Source organism: Xiphophorus hellerii, chromosome 4, assembly GCF_003331165.1.
Source record: "Xiphophorus hellerii strain 12219 chromosome 4, Xiphophorus_hellerii-4.1, whole genome shotgun sequence".
In the NCBI taxonomy this organism is placed as follows: domain Eukaryota; kingdom Metazoa; phylum Chordata; class Actinopteri; order Cyprinodontiformes; family Poeciliidae; genus Xiphophorus; species Xiphophorus hellerii.
In genome coordinates, this window is record NC_045675.1 from 27,289,495 (window position 1) to 27,307,796 (window position 18,302).

Here is an 18,302-nt window from a genome sequence, read left to right on the forward strand (position 1 = left end):
TAAAGTTCTTAAAGGAAGTGTGTTAAATCACCGAGTTTATAATTTGCAGTTATTCTGAGGAATGCAACAGATGAAACAGCACACAAGGGGATGATGATCAATAGAAAGAAAACAGAATCAATATCATCATTAGCTGTATCATTAACCTTTGTTTTATCCTGCTGAAGTTACTAATTTAAAGCATTTTACTGTCATTAATCAGTGCTACACTCTAAGCTCATGTAGAGGTCATAGTAGTAGATTCATGTGGATTTTAATAGTCACCACTAATTACATTTTCATTCATTTATTTTGGACTTGAGTCATAGCTTGATTGAATCTTGAGTTTGTTGTGTAAATCACAAGTTTTGTGTCTGTATGCTGATCAGACCCACAGATCGATTCTCTGGGGAACCCTGAGGTGTTTGGTCCTGGGATGTCAGCAGTAGATCTTTAGATCTGGTATAAACTGGAATGTCTGAAAATGTTTGCGACTTTTGTTACAAATAACGATCTTAAAAAAAAAAAACATGTAGTTATGCCTCTACCCGCTTTGCACATCTAAAGATTGAAGGTTTTACCCTTTATGTACAAAACAGCTTAAGGACACAAGTTTTCTTTTACATAATTACTACAGAAGGTGAGACGTGATGAATATGCTTTCAACCCCGATTCTATACTTTGTAGAATCTGCTGTTATGACTGCATAACACAACAGCAAATCTTTTGGGGTTTAGCTCTACCGGCTGTACACATCCAGAAGTTGAACGTTTTGCCAGTCATCTTTTGCAGAATAATTTATGCTAGGTCAAATTGGATGGGGAGCATCTGTGAGCAGTGATTTTTTTTTTCATCTATAAATCCTTCAGTTGGGTGTATATCTGTAGTTTGTCTGGACAATTTTAGCACATCGATATGCTTTGACAATTGTAGCTGCAGTGATTACGTTTCGGCTTGCTGTCTTGATAGAAAGTGAGCTTCTGCTCCAGGTTCAATTCTTGTAAAAGGTACACAGGTTTCATTGCACGATTCCTCAGAACTCCATCAATCTTTTCATCAACTCTGATTGATGGTGTTGGGTGAACCCTTTCTACCATCAACAGCTTTTTGTGTGCACTCTAAACACTTCCACTTTGTTTTATTTTGTCCATTTCATTCAAAAAATACTCTCCTGGCTTGCTTTCAACAATGATTCAACTCTTCTTGAAAAGGCGGGTTTGTGGCATGCGCCACTAAGTGGAGTCATGTTGACAGATTGTCCGACCTGAGTTGTTTGCGATTATGTGCCACTTTGTCTTAGTCTGTCATATTCAATCCCAGTAAGTTGCACCTTGAGGTTTGTGGTTGGCGAGTGTCAAAATGTGCAAAAAAAAGTTCAAAGGGTATAATTACTTTTGCACAGCACTGTAAGCAAGGACACTTGGGGGAACAAATTAAGGATAGGACTTTGGATGTTGCTGCTGCATATGTGCTTTCAGAAACATTACTGAGAAGCAAGCTTTCCTCTTGTGTTTGTCTCTGCCGTTAGTGCTGCAGTAAAAAAAAAGAAATCTCCTCCTCTGCATAGGTGCAACTTGCATAATGAACTGGAATCCACAGGGTATCAGGTGGAGGCAACAGTCCAAATTTTCAGTGTTTTACACCAGCAGAGGAAGAAGGATAAACAGGAAAATTAGAGCCAAACAACAATTGCAGAGGACACAGTAATTCCATCTGGCTCAATCTCATGAGCCAACACCTCAGACATTTGCTTTTAATCAGACACCTGGGAGCTGCATCCATCCCATTTCATCAGCGCCAATCAATCCTGCATCAATGAATACAGCGAGGCAGGAAATCTGGTTACATGATATGTTATTACCAGAAAGAACAATTTCATCTCAGACTGGTTTGGTTTCACTGTTGTTTCATTTTGTGTCAGGCAACATAAGAATTTATAACCAGAATAGTAAAACAACACTTATTTAACAGCACCTATTAAAGTTGTGGGATTTAAAAATATATATAAAAATCAGCACAAGACTTTCCTTTTATCTCGGGGAGTTCTTTCTGCTAGAATGTCTTGTCATATGGTCTGGAACTTCAGTAAAGCTCCGCGTTCGTCCTGGCCGCTAGTGCCGGCGAGTGTTGGGGATGGTGCTGGCATCAGTGATGCTGAGGGCGCTGCAGGAGGCGAGTCTTTGTCTGCACTGGGTAGGCTCGGCTCCAGCTGGCTCCTGCTATGTGTTTACATGCAAAAGTCAGTGGGTCCCTCAGCACATGGAGCAGTGGTGGGGGCAGCAGCTGGTTGATTGATTGGGATGCAGAAGAAGCCCTCCCCTTCACCAACCCACCTCTTTCTTTTTTTTAACTCAGGGAGCACATGAGCCCCCTCCTCCCCCCCTTTACTTAAAAACCCTGATCTCCTTTACTAACAAAGGTGCATGCTTTCACACAACAATGCTACAAAAAAGCTTTTAAGAATGAATGTGCGGTTATCTAAATAAATTGCTCTCACGTTGTGTGCAGCTACTTGTTCAGAGCTCCTGAACATCGCTACCGCACAACGCATTAGTAGTCTTCACAGACACCCATCCGGACCGTCCTCGACTCTTTATTTTTGCTCCAGCACATGCAGAATCCTTGTACTAGATGACCCCCTTCCCGTCACCCCCACTGCGGGCAGCCATGGGGCTGAGATGCATTTGCTGTAACAAATTTCCAAGTGCATTTCTAGCCGGCAGCGTGTCTGCTACGAACGGGTCCCCCAAGGGCGAGAGGAAGGCATGGAGTCCAACAAAAAGAGAAAGGCGTGTGTGTGTGTGTATGCGCGCGCGTGTTGGCTTGTGTGTGTCACCAACAGCTTCTCTGGACTCCAGCGGACTGCCAGCCAGCCACTGTCTGGTAAACGGGCGCGTGCGTGAGGGGATACGTGTGCACGTGTGCGGCCAAGCGTGTATGTGTGTGGTGTGAGGATAGGAAAGCAGCGCACACACACGCACACGCATACGCTTAACATTCGCTCGCAACATGGCGTTGAAGCGCCGAGAGACACGACAGCTCTGCCCCGACTAATGCGGTGGTTCTGCGCGGAAAGCCCGGGGACCACTGCCCGACAGAGACCCAAACCTCCACAGAGCCTCCGTTACGCACCACCGTGGACAATAACGGATTCCAGCGTGTACATGTCGCCGTGAGGGCTTGAAACTACGGTGTATGTGATTGTATACAGGCGCACGCTTCTACCCCGCTGGTGGAAATCAAAGGCTGTACATGGCGGTGGAGACTGTTATTTGGCTGTTCTGTCTTCTTTCACTGTATTGGGGTCCAACCAAGCAAGGTAATGGTCCTTTTTTTTGTAATCATGAAAGAAGTGAGGGGGGTTTGTTTGTATGTGTGTTTGTTTCGGCCGGGTGAACTGGCCGCTCAGATTACATAGAAGTGCAGTCGGCACCAAAGTCGGCTGCCAAACAGACAGGACAGAGCTGCTGCTGGGGGGAAATCTGCACCTTGCGCCTGGCTGCGTCTCCTCAGTATTCCGCCGTCACCTCACATGGCCTCTGTGCTTGTTTATGAGATCGGCGGCTTGTATCGGTGCTTCGGTTGCCTCCCAGCAAAGAAGGCGCCCGTAGGACTCCGGGGGTTGTCAAGTTGCAGAAGAGCCGAATGTTAACACACTGGGGCGGCCACGGCCGGCGCATTGAGCTGAACAGGGAAAGTTTAGTGGCTCAGTGTGAAGACAAGTGAGTTCTGGCTTTCTGTCCACCTTCTCCCCCGAACCTAACCCCAAAAAAGAAGAAGAAGAAGAAACAAGCGCAACATTACATCTTTTTAATCCACGCCAAAAAACACAAAAGGTCTGCAAATGATAAAATAAAACGATGAATATATATCATGGTTTGCTTTTATTTAAGACGTAAAAGCAACAGCTTAGTTCTCTACTCCTGCAGAAATAATGTCTGCTCCTTGATTATTCCAGCTAGAATAACGGTGTCGCATTTATTTATTGTTTATTCCAGTTTAATAAGTGAGCTATAGAATAATTCATTTAAATTTTGATTAGAATTTGGCTGTAGTTTTCCAGTGCTTATTGAGAGGAATGTTAGAACTGTTTACCAGTACGAGCAATATACTGTTAAAATCACTGTTGTCCTGAGTTAAAAAGAACTACATAGTTTACAGGCATGGAGTTCAGTAAACTGGGGTTTATATATAACTAACCCAAAGTTTTCCTTATTGGGAAAGACCTGCGCACTATGATGTTTACAAATTCACCAACCTGTCAAAGAAGGAGATTTAGAGCTACATTTACAGCAACATTGCTTCGCTAAAACAACAAACGTATAGTCCAATTTTTTAATGTCAGCAACTTTCTAAGCAACGCATCTCATTCAAATGTCTGTAATTCTAATGATTTCAAGAAAGTAATAATTTGATTTTGTGAAAAATATTTAATCAGATAATAGATGCGACAGATTAAATTGCAAAAAGTCTTAATCTTGAGTGCTCGATCTCTTAAATGTCATTTAGAGCAGTGATACAGTTACAGTGTCTCCGGTGTGTTTTAATGATTGACTGATTTCTACATAAAACAATCAGATGACAGGACCTAACAGACAGAAAACCTCAGCAGACACTCACACCTTGTTTATGCTTGGCAAGTCTGCATGTGTTAACTGTCAATGTAATCTAATCTATACTAGGAATTCTGCTTGTGTCTGAATAGATGTAGTAGTCATAGATAGACAGGTAGATATCTCAGCATGATTTGCTTATAGTGTCAGATGGTTGGATGAAATGTATAGTTTATGGTTCCGTACAAATGAGGCTTTATGTGTCTTAAATTGAAAAGGTGTCTACATTCCACTTCATACTGCAGGTTTTGCTGTCGTTTTAAAATGAAATGTCTTTAAACAACCTTTATTCGCATTCAACAACTGTTTCTGTCCAGGCATTGTTTCGCACTTTTGCTGCTTCACCTTGAGCCTCTTTCATTATGTGTTGGTATCAGTAATTGCAAAGAAAGCAGGGACAATGTGCAAGAATTGATGTGGAAGTGTAGAAGGCTGAGTCGAGAAGGTTGGGGGAAAGAAGGAGACTGAATGTGTTCTTTGTTAACTTTAATCTGATAAATGAATAGAGGGCCATGGATAACCACGCACTACGGGCCCCAAGTAAGTTAGAATAAAATTGCCCCCATTGAGATCCTCCTTATATGAGTTGATCCCACAATGGAGGCCATCACACCTAGAACCAGAAATCTAGTATGTAGGTTGTCTATTGTGATTTCATCAAATATGTATACAGAAATGCATATGGTTTGTTCAATATCTATGCTTTAATTCTTTGAAATGTTTAGCTTCTGGTCAACTAAATAATGCTAGTATTCAGTAGCATTGACTGAATTCTTGGTAATGATCTTATGCATACTTTAGCTAACAAGCTGGATTTTACTGTTTGACACATAAATAGAAAGCTAGTATACTATAATTATTGTCTGGTGTTCAACATTATTTCTTTGGAATATTCTGTTTAAAGCCACATGCCACTGGATTCTTAAATAAGAGAAATAAAACAGAGGAATAAAGGTTGAGTTGAATAGTCCATAATTTATCATCTTACAGTCCAGTGATGACTGGATCAACTGTCTGCATCAAAACAGAGCGTGAAACGTCTTTATCGTGTGTTTAAAATACCATTAATGTCTATAGCAACTGTTAGCAGGTGGTCCATTCATACATCTACTGTGTTCTCCTTATCTGAAATTGGGTCGAAGGAATAACAGGTCCAGGAGGGAAACCCAGATTTTCCTTTCCCCAGTGACACTCTCCAACCCATTCAAGGGATTTCTGAGTTGTTCCCAGGCCAGATGGGATATGTAGTCCCGCCAGTATTTTGTACGCTCAAGAGTCCCAGTATTTTCTTCACCTGAAGTTTACTTTTGATTGATTGTTTATGTTTGCTGTAGTTCAAGTGCAAGTCTCAGTCAGGAGCGGTTTTCTGAAATGAAAACTCTAGAAGCCAACAGTGTCAATCCGGACTGATCACCCTGGGATACTATTGTAATTATTTACCCTCTTATGCTATGCCAAGCTTATTAATTTTGAGTGAAGCTCTGCGAGACATCATTTTCATATTTGTCACTTATTACGAATGTGTCTTGAAGTCTTCAGAAAGGTTTTTTTTTATGAATCCAATCCAAAGGAAAGAGCCTCTGGACATTCCAAAAGCAATTATCAGTGATTGTTCAGAGTGCAATAATTGTTTAAATAAATGTTCAAAGTCTTCTGAACTAGTGTAAATTTTTACTATTTGGAACTAAGCTTTTTGAATTACACACAGGTGGGCACGCTATAATTAATAAATCCACGGTTCAGATGCACATACAAAAGCCTCACACAATTTTCCCTTTTATAGAAACAAAGAGGGTCCGTAAATCTGTGAGGTTTTGTGCTTCAAAATCTGTTCACAAAAGCTTAGAAATAATAAATATTTAACACAAAAACAAATAAACACAACACTGCTAAGAAATCTACCAAAGGCAGTCATAACAGAACCAAAGTCAGTGACCAATCTATGTCCTCGGTGCAGGTTGGCATTCAGATAAATGTAATGCCTCAGCATGGACGGGCTGATGTGAGTCTTAGTTTTTTGCCCTGGTTTTGAGAAGATATGCTGCCAATCAAAACAAGGTTCTGATCAGAGCAGAGCCACTGAGAGCTGAGCAGTGAATGGGAGTCAACTCTTTTGATTCCCTACAAAGAATCGGTTGTAGTGATCAAAACTGTGTGGAGTAGAGTGAGAATGAGTGAAGTGTAAGGTTTCCCCCAGAAAACTAGCTATGCCTGGTGGTTGGGGTGATTAGGTAATCATTCATCCAGTGGTCTGTTGTGTTTTTGAGTTAAAAAATGTTTAAAGTTGACAGGAAACTTGAAAATATCACTTGACACTTATGTGCTATTGGAAGATTACCGTATTTTCCGCACTATAAGGCGCACCATATTATAAGGCGCACCTTCAATGAATGGCCTACTTTAAAACTTTTTTCATATATAAGGCGCATAGAATAGACGCTACAGTAGAGGCTGGGGTTATGTTATGGATCCATTAGATGGAACTGTGCTAAAGGGAATGTGAAAAAAACAGTCAGATAGGTCAGTCAAACTTTATTAATAGATTACAAACCAGCGTTCTGAAAACTCCGTTCATTCCCAAAATGAATAAACAGCTGTTTTATTATTTTCCCCGAGGTAAAGTCAGAGACGTGGTATTTTCGTGACACAGTTTATCTTTTAACAACAGCAAGGTATAACATATAGTGGAGGGGAACTTTTCCTCAATTCAATAAACACGTAAAAAACAGTCTGATACTGTTACGGTAAATCAAACGTTGGTGCAATCACAATATATATCCACTTCCGCACCATTGATTCGTTCATGTTAAATTCTCTCGCTGCTGCTCTATTCCCGTGTTTTACTGCGTGACAGATCGCCTTGAGCTTAAACTCTGCGTCGTAAGCGTGTCTCTTAATAGGAGCCATTTTGGGGTCTTTACACAAACACACAAATGGAAATGAAACGGCACGCTTCGCGCAGTCATATATCCCAGCATGCACTGCGCGCTTCTTCTTCTACAGGGGAAAATGAAGTCGGCGGCTGCTTACCGTAGTTGCGAGACCTGTTGTGGCGCAATATTGGTCCATATATAAGGCGCACCGGATTATAAGGCGCACTCTCGGCTTTTGAGAAAATTGAAGGTTTTTAGGTGCGCCTTATAGTGCGGAAAATACGGTAATGCCAGAACACAAACTAGAACGTCTTAAAAAATGCTAACATTTTTAAAAAACTTAAATAAAGTAATGCTTAGGTTTGTGGGGGCACAAGTAAAGCCTGTTGGCCCGCCAGGCTTATAATACACTGGGGAAAACCCTGAAGAGGAGCCCTGCGGGGTTAGAACCATCAAAGGAAAAGGGGCATTATTGTTTGGTCTTCTAGTCTTCTATTTGAGCTGTTGTTTGTGTGCCATCAAGTTAGAAAATAACTTGAGAAATAACCATTGTTTCTGCCTTCATAATAATAACCTTAATCAATATCCTCTTTGCTTGAAAAAACACAATGCTGAGAAAGTTGGATTTATTCTGTGTTTGGATTGCAGACAAGAGATAAAGTGACACTGACAAAAATATGTATGTTGCTGATGAAATGAAAATGCTCCAATGCTTCCACTATTAGTGCTACTAGTAATAATAGTGATATTTGATTTAAAAATATAAATATTCTGATAACTGCAAAAATGTACTCACCTAAAATTTTGTACTAATTTGTGCTGGGAGAGGGAACTTTGCCTGAGTGTTCTTGTCATCATTGACGTTTGACATTGACTTATAATGGCTTTTCATATATAAAAATGATTACAGTTTAGTTTTTTACAAACAGATCCTTTTTTTTTTTTTTTTACCATTTTGTTCACCCATTGACCATTTTTCAGACTTACTAGATTACGAAAAACAGTGAGCCTTCTTGATTGATGAGCTTTACTACGTATGTGTCTGATAGTTCACTGCTTGGATTATTACCAGTGACCGTAATTTTGTTGCAGACCTTTGAGTACATTTCACTCACCTCCTAAGCTGGAGTGTTGAGTGGAAGTGGCAGTGGGAATACGGGCTGGTAAGCAGTGGGCATAGTGAGGGATGCCTTAATGGTTGCTGGGCAAACTTGAGGTCAAGGGCTATTCCTACATGCACAAGGAATATGAATTTGTCCACTCCAAGTATCAAATGGAAATAAGCGCGCTACACTTAACACAACACAACACAACACAAGCAAATGAATTTAACAAAAGTCTAGACAGCTCTTTGTTCTCCCTGTGTTTAGTCAAACAGTTCTGCAGCTATTAAAAAAGATAATTATCTACAGTTATGCAAGGGTTTATAAGAAACTGAATTGGATTTTCAAAATAATGACTCGCAGGTAGTGACTGAACACTAACCTGAAAAACACCATTTTTATTAGACATGACAGCATGACTTTTAAAAACTCACACTTATCTTATCCCTCTGCGCTAACTAGTTTTTCTTATGTGTTTCTGCTTTGTCCAGCTTAAAACCCCCAGCTCCCACTTTTGGCAATGCACCCACCCTCCCCCTGGTATAATTCCACAGAAGCAGCAGAGTGTGATATGCCTTGATGAAACTTAAATGTACAGTCATCTCTTCCACTGGTCTTGTCATGGTGCATTCGTCAATAGAGCATGCATGAGTTCTAGACAGAACATTGACTGCAAGTACATTTCACTTAGTTTGTCTCACATATTAGAAATCAGTAGTTATTCAGGAGGGGTACTTTTTTTTTTTTTTGCAAGATTTTATAATGTGTTGACATTATTATCTGAAGTTCTAACAAAATGTCAGTGACGAGCTTTTCTCAGATACAAATTAGACATAATGACCTCACTGTTTTAATTCTAAATCATTCTCCAATGGGCTTTTGCTGGATTGACATTCTCATGGTACGATAACCTTTAGTAAAAATCCATAGTACTGTATTTTGCAATTTAACATTTTAAACAAAAATGCACAACATGAACTGATTGTCTTTATTTCTCACAAAAGCAGCAATAATTCCTACTGCTGCAAAAACGATATTAATTCCTTCTGCTATATTCTTAGAAATCACCTTGACTTATTGCTACTTTGATTTTGATACACAACCTGAAGCAAAATTATACAATACAACAAAGATATTGTCATTTAAGTATTTTTTAAAGTATTTTTAACCATCCTGCATTGACTGTGGCTCAATAGGAAGAGTGGTCATCTTAAAATAAGATAGTTGTGGGTTTAATTCCAGCTTCATCCCCTGTAAAATGCTGACCTCTCCTTGAACAAGACACTTAGTGTGCAACTGGGTGAATGCGGCTTGAGTGTGGTCATAAAAGCGCAACATAATTTCACTTCATCTACCAATTAGCTGTAAGGGCTTCTTGTGCAGGACAAGTTCCTTGTTTGTTCTTCTGCCCTTCATTAAATAACACAAAAATAAAAAGCAAATTACTTGTTTTTTAAGCTGAGTAGTTGGGGAACAAGCCTGCAGTCAGCTGCTTTACAAGCAAGCTGATTATAAGTTACCATGTGTAGTTTTGGAACACTTTGAATACCCAGCCAGAATGCCACTTGAGACGCTACTGTTGGTGTTTGCTTTATAGCAGCCAATCCAGGAGCATCATTCATTTTTACTTGGCACTGATTGACAGCAGGACATAAGGAACTGTAGATGATTTGATCTTCTCCTGTAATGCTAAGGGAGTCTCTACTGTGTGTATAAATGCATATTAAGGTATATTTGATGATATTAAAACAGGCAGTTATAAGCATTTTCTGAGGGCATTTCAAGTGTTAGGATTTCACTTATTTGCAGGCGGCTGCATATAGCACAAATTAGTGTAATATTTAAAATAATGTATTTGATCATCAGAAAACCTATTATCTAGACCGAAGAACCACCATGTTAGTTGTCTTTTGTTTGTCGCAGTCGTTGAAGTGGAGAAAAAAAAAAGGCCGAAAAAGAAATCGGCTATTAAAAGTTTATCTGTGCATTCAAGCTTAATTCTGACTTTCCTGCACAGAAGCTTTTAGATCCGTTTGCTTCGGTTCATGTAGTACAATTTCTGCTTAAAACATTTTACAAGCTAAAGTGGTGATTCATTCTAATGTGACATTGACCAGATGGGGGGGAAAAAAAACTACATGTGGAATGCTTGATCAGTCAGAGAATGTGAATGCCGCACACTCAACTTTAAGGTTTTAGGTGATTATCAAAGTAATAGTTCCCTATCAGGGCCATTTGTCATGATAAAAATGTTTCCTGCACACCTTTGATCAGACTCTGGTGACTGAAGTGGAAACTTGAACCTTCAAATAGGTACTTCATAAATCTTTTGGCGGTATCGCAGTAAAACGCTTGCTACGATTTCTTTAATGGGGTCTCTTTGGAGGGTCACAGGCGATAACATAAAACTGAAACAATCACAAGAACACTTTGAACTTGTACGGGGAAAAATGATTAATAGAGTACTATATTTTAAAATAAGACGTTAAATCACCCTAAAACTCATTTTTATATCATAACTTTAATTATGAATTTCTCATTTTGAGAGTGTAGTAGGGTGGCTATAAATATAATTGAAATAGTAAGTACTTAGAAGAAATATATCCTTGTTGTTGTCAGGTTTGAGTAATTAACCCTTCTGGAAGGTATGTGATAAATACTTTTGTAAAGCTAGCAACAAAATGTAGACAATAAAAAAATCTTAGTCACCTTGACAGAAATGGGTGGAAAGTGTTTTTGAGGCAGAAAATTTATTACACAGCGGTGCTGTGTTCAAAGTCCATTTTCTAACTTAAAGCACATGGCCGTAAAGTTTCACTAAAGTGACACAATCTATCAGAGAATACCCATTTTACATACCCACACATTTCACATGTTTTATTACAGCTCATTTAAGTCTGTAACTTAATCTTTAAAGTATTTTCCCTGCAACTTTTAAATTGGCACTGTAATTATATCTAAAAGAAAAACCCTCATCTATGGGTATTTCCTTGTTGTTTGGTAATTGCTAATACCAACTTCTGACAAGATACATGTATCATTTATGTTTAATATTTTTAGAGTCTGGAGGCAACAGTACATTTAACATTTAAACATTTCTGCAAGATAATTTAGTCATATTTAGTAAGTATCAATGAAATGTTCTTTTATTTCAGAAACTTGATTCACAAAGTGAAAGACATTATATAGATCAGTTACCCACAGACTGATGTTTTCAAGCCTTTTTTTCTAATCATTATGGCAATTTTCTGCCATACAGTTAATGAAAATATATTTAAAATGAAAGTATTACATTAGATCACCTGAAAATTTTTAAAATCAGAAATGTGGGCTTTGTGAAAAAGCCCACACACACATATATATATATATATATACTGTATATACGTACTGTATATATCGCTCAAAGGTGGTGCTTTTTAAAATGTAAGCATGAAAAAAGATTCTCCTTTCACATCTATTTCTCCTCCTCACCAAATAAGTTTATTCATTTTTGTTTTAATTTCAGCGATGCAAATATCCATAGTGTTGTTGAGAAATTTTCATCCCTCTTTTACATTTCTGACACACATGCTGAGACTTTTAACAATAGAACAGGCTGTTTGGAGAACAGCTTATGGAACCTGGCAAATTAAGCTTCTGTTTGTTTGTGTGTGTGTGTGCGTGTGTGGGTGTGTGTATGCGTTTGGTTAGGTAATGCAATGTTCCCAGTGTTCCTCCTTGCTTGTCTGGGAGCTTGAGTGTGTTAGCTGTGATTTGTGACTGCATCTTGATCCATTCCCCAGAGAGCAGATACTAATTTAGGATGCATATTATTTAAAGACGCCCTGGGTTAAGTTATATTTGTGGAATGAATATGTTGATTTTTTTTTTTTATGTCATCTTGTGCTGTAGCAATTACAGCTTTAAGTAGTCAGTGTGATGGTGAAGATTAGTGCATGTTTTTATTCGGTTGTTGGTGACAGTGGCTCTCGAAATGTCTGAGCATGTGGCTCTGTTTGCCAGTTTTATTTCTGTAAACATCACAATGCATCGATGTGTTCATGGTGAACATCCATCAGGTCATAAGAAAAAGGAGAGAGTTTTGGTCACGTGTATTTGGTCATGGACATTTAATATCAATACTAAGGATTCTGAAGATTCAAGTCAAAAAATAAGCAATACTATCTGGAGAAAAATCTTTTTTTGAAGTTTTACAGTAAAATTTAATAAAACATAAACTTTTTTTGTTTGTTTTCTGGTATTGCAACACTCTCACCCACTTAAAATGCCTAATATCACACACAGCTGTAGCACAAAAGGTGTGCATCAATACAATATCATTAAAAAGCAGGGGTGCACCGATCCATCCCTGGAGATCTCTCTAGTGACTTTTTGTTTTTCAGTGAGGGGATAACTTTTTTTTAACCCCTTAAACGTCACAAGTACACTGGTGTCCTCATGAGCATATTGACTTATATGTGTCTTGAGGGTGACAGTTAAAGGGTTTTAAATCGTTTTTTGGCCAAAATTGGACAAGGCAAGTCAAACATTTTAGAGACCAATGATTAGCCACAAAACTCCAATAAGTTCACCCTTATTACAAAGTATTTTAAAGGATTTCTGTCCAGTCTAAATGTCAGATGTTTAGTTTAAAGTTCTCCTGACGGTTGACGTGACGGTGAGCACCACGGTGGAACTGAAAGAGTTTTGTGAGGCCTTCAGAAAGAAAATTACAAAGTGTCCATCAAGGTATTGAAAGAGGTCCCAAAATCATTTGAAATGAATCACGTAGACAGCAGCATACAAGACTACTAAAAACCACCGCCTACCTGCCTGCCCAAGTCTGGCCATCCAAACAAACTCACCCTGAAAAAAGACTTCAAGCTGCAACTAGCACTGACTTCTAAAGAAAATCACACAGTTGAATGTAAGGAGTGTGACAATTTTCCTCAGAGTGATTTCAGAGAGTGGTAGATGGCTTCAAGAAGCGTCTCATTGAAGTTAGTTTAGCCAAACAGGGAGTAACACTAGTTATTAGGGGTCAGTGGATCCTAAAGATAGATGTAGCAGAGTATCCCAATGTTTTCCTCTCGTCTTCTCCTCCACTCCTTTGGATCTGTTGACCAATATCTGGGTGTAGTCTTTGCTTGTAACATGTCCATTAGGACGCCACCGGTACATCTTATGAGCAAAGACTGTTACGAGTACAATTAAGAATAAGATAATTTTATTAGTCTCCCATAGGAGAAATTTGTCTTGGAAGCAGGGGCAAAACTGCAATACAACAATAAAAGCCCATCCAAAAGGACAGTAACCATAAATAAATACATAAAAACAAAAAATACATAAAAGCACAAATGGCAGGTCGGCAGTACATCCCCATAACCATTTCCATTCACATACAATACATCCTCTACATGCTACTCTTGATCACCGTCTGGACCTCCTATTACTCTGTCCAGGCCCCGCTAGTCTGCCATTTATCAGGTTAATGGAGAGAGGTACAAATGAATGTTTCAGACGGTTGTATTTGCACAGGGGGATCCTGAACCTTCTCCCTGAATTCACTAGAACATATTCTGATGCGAGTGCATGTGACCCATCAGACAAGATGTTCTGAGCTTGCCTGATGGTAGCCTGCTCAAACAGGTGCGGTGGAGAAGATGGATCCAGAGTGTTGATGATCTTACTTGCCATCTTCACCAGACTCTGAATTTGAGTTTTTAATTTAACAGTGAGATTTCCAAACCATCCAGTAATGCCATATCTCAGAATAGACTCGACGGTTGCCCTATGGAAGATCAACATCATCATTTTAGAAACGCCACACAATCGAAGTCGTCTAAGAAAATGGAGACGCTGGTGAACCTTTGCACATACATTTGTCACATGTGTGCGCCAACTCACATCACCATCTAGTATGTACACACCTAAATATTTAAAAGATGTAACCTGTTTGATGGAGCAGCCATGTATGGCTATAGGACTCCAGTTAGTGACTGATTTAGGATCCAGAAATGACTCAACAGTTTTTGAGGTGTTTATCTGTAGTTTATGAGAGTCACACCAAAAAACAAACTCATCTATGGCAGCTCTATGACTGTCTGGATTGTCTGGTAAAAGACTCAAAATAACAGTATCATCTGAAAATTTTATTATATACTGATTGGGTTGAGAACTGACACATTCATTTGTGTACAAAATAAAAAGGTAAGGTGAATTGACGCAACCTTCAGGGGCCCCTGTGCTACTTAACTCGGAATCAGAGAGAACTGAATTGTATTTTACTTCCTTAGATCTTTTTGATAAAAAAAAAACTTGATTAAAAAAGGATTAACCTCCAACTGTACCAATTTCCTGAGAAGAATGTTTACATGGATGGAATTAAAAGCTGAACTAAAATTGAGAATGGGTGTTGACACAATTTTATCTCCCCAAAAACAAGAATAAATAGATGTAATTGTCTGATTTTATGTCAACACAATAAGCACCAAGATAGATTCTTTAGAAAAAAGTAGAAGCATACTTTACAGCAACTGCGGAGGTTTTAAGTGAACTATGTTTAAAGTTGACAATAAACTTGTAATCTTCAAGTTAAGTGTACCACTATGATCAAGACTGATCATTTTAAAGTTGTATAGCAGATTAATAACCGTCATTTTGTTATAATAATAACTCTGTCAGACTTTTCTGACATAATTTTGTGGCAGGTTTGTGTCTCTCATTGTTCAGTGTGGCGGGGGTTGAAACTTGCACAATATAACGGGCCATGCAATGTGTGCCTATCACATTATGGTTGTGGAGGTCCAAAACGCAAGCATGAAGTAGCCAAGATTATAAATAATCATTGAGTTATTGAAATAAACACAAGGAAACCTAAGGAAAATAAAATGGGGAATTGTATCCTACGTAGGTCTCAGGGCATGATAGCAGAAATTCAACGGGTGGATCTGGCAAATAATTGAAAGTGGGAGGGTGACTACTCGGTAAGGACTGGTTGGATGTTTAGAGAAGTTTTCAGCTAAGAAAGAAAACAAGTAACTAGCCAATACAAAGTGCAACAGATGACAGTGGCGAACTTTGTTGTCTAATCTTTTTTGTCTTCAGTTACCAGAAAGACTATTCATCCATCTGTAAAAGTACAGAAACGTTAAGATTTCTCTAACACAAATGTTTTTGATTCCTCTCATTGTCCTGAAGAGAGGAAACCTGATTGAATTTTACTGCTGCTGCTTTGACTTTGTTGTACTTTAATGCCAGTGAAGAGATAATATATTATTCTTGAGGCACATTATTAATTTACAGCACCATCTTACTTCATTATGTTCTCAGCTTTCTTACATGTTCTGAGTCAAGCATTTAGCAAGCAGTACTTTAGGTTAAAGGCTGTACAGAAATTCTTCTGGCTTCAGAACACGGGTTCAGCGTGTCACATCGGTGATCAACGTGTCAGTATCTAGAAAGACTTGTGTTCATCCGGCCGTCCGTTTTCTATTGAGGCTTAATCCAGTTCGAGGTCGTGGAACCTGGAGCCCATCCGAGCAGTCGGTGTCTGAAAGGCAGGGTGCAGCATGTTCTTACGAAAGCATTAGCAGCCCTGGCAATATTCACTTGCTAATCGAACCGCAGGTCGCCGGCTCTCAGTTTCTCCTTGCTGTTTGCTCGGCCTCTTGAGAGCAGAGTTGCTCTGTAGGTGGCCATGCAGGAGGGGCAGAAGTGGGTTATTTGTCGAGGTTTTACCGATGTGTATTCTGTGTGAAGAGGCAGTTCTCTGGCACTTCCTGTTGAGCTGTTCTTTTACTTGTAGCCCACTAATATTTTCCTCCGCAGCAGAACCAAAATAAGCACGTTTTGTGGATCTCCTTAACAAATATTTGTGAATTCGTAATGAGTATGCAAATGGTCCTCATTTACATCCAGCATGCTATTCAAAGACCATACTACAGCCCTCTGATAGGAAATATCTTGCGAGAATCCCGCTGTGAGCATATGTTAAGCTTGATCAGAGCCTCACCGCAGTGCATGATGTCAAATGACTTATGCAGTGATATGCCTCATCCTGATCTTGTGTGAAATCTGCGCCCTTGAAGCGTCATATAAATATGCTACAGCTTCATCTTTCAGAAAGGAGCAAAGAGATTAAAACGAGTTGTTGCAAGTGTCCAGCCCACATGTTGCTTTTTCTTTAAATTAACATCGTCTTAGTTCATTTTTCACGCCAGTAAGTCTAACAACAGCTTCTACCTCACAAACTGGTGTTGCCAGTTCCTTACTGTAGGATAACTGTGCCATGAATTTGGATGTTTATATCCAGAACCTGCTGTGTTACTCCCATGTTAGCGTTGTTGCAAGCCTTGTTGACTCTTGCAAGTGTATCTGGCCCTTGACATGGTCATTTGGAGGCCCCATGTAGCTGGGGGGGGGGGGCAGTGCATGCAGGAGAGAAGCTCTGTGATTGGAGGAAGCTTAGCTGGTATGAATGAACACTGTACACAGAGCAGCAGAGACTCCAGGGAAACGCCGCCCCCCTCATTCTCTAGCTCCGCGTTGCCCTATCATCCCACATCAGCACAACAAACTATTCCAATTTAACCAATACAATTGGTGTGAGACTTTTAATTTAGGGGTACTATATTCAGTACTTCTGAGTATAAATTATCTACTTGAACATAGTTTTAAGTCATTTTAAAATTCTATAAAATCAGTTATATATGAAAGGTTTTCTGATATCATTATACTCATTGATTTAATTACCCAAATAAATTTGATTATTTCTAACTTGTATATATACATACCAGGCAATACTTCTATGTCAATAAATATTTATTGATCAACTGCAAGAAACAAAAACATCCACACAATCAAAATTTGGTGTATAAACAAGACAATAATAACATGCATTTAATAATTGTATATATCTAATATTATCTTCCTAAATATACATTTATGATCGACAAACTGTGATTGGTCAGTTGGTGGCGAAAACTCACCTTCAGGTGTCACTGCATTGCAAAACATGACTTTCCTGATAAAATGTTTGCTTCTTTAACATTGTGTGCTGTTTTACGAGAGATATGTGGCCTAACTATAAACATTGTCACCTCTGACTCTGAAAATTAAAAGTAGTTACTGTCACAGTCGCTTCAGCCAGTCGCTTCTATGCAGCCTTGTGACTAACACAAAATTAAATTTACCTTGAATTGTGTCCTTTTAGTTTTAAAGGGGAATTTAAAGAGCTGCCATGAAGAGACAGCATTTACAGAGACTATGCGGCTATAGATTTCATCTTTGCTGAAATCGTTGAATTATTGTGGGCTTTTTAGGACTGCGACTCTGTTTCTGCCCGTAAGTTGGTGTGATAAAAACACTGGTGTATCTGTATGCGAGGAAACGCAGCTGGAATGGCTCACGCTCGACACAGCAGCTGTTACATGGCTGATTGACTAACAGCCTCACTGCGGCTCCTCTCCACAGGATACGGAAAGTTATTGGTTAATAGTTTCAGCTAGAATCACACTGCTGCATGTTATTATGTTTTGATTATTCGTCACTTTTTTTTTTTTGATCTGGCTAATTGAGTGAGATTTTTATATATATATATATATATATATATATATATATATATATATATACAGTATATACAGTATATATATATTTGCCAAGCATTTATACTTGATTGATGTACAGTTTAAAATGGCATTAAAAAATGACCAAACATAAAATAACTCCCTAAGATGAAGTTCCAGTGACTGAAC

At 38.9% G+C, this 18,302-nt stretch overlaps 1 pseudogene; it reads left to right on the top strand.

Moving 5' to 3' along the window:
• Positions 1-1,762: 1,762 nt before the first annotated feature.
• LOC116719284 (immunoglobulin superfamily DCC subclass member 4-like) overlaps positions 1,763-18,302 on the top strand; it is a 54,312-nt pseudogene continuing 37,772 nt past the window's right edge.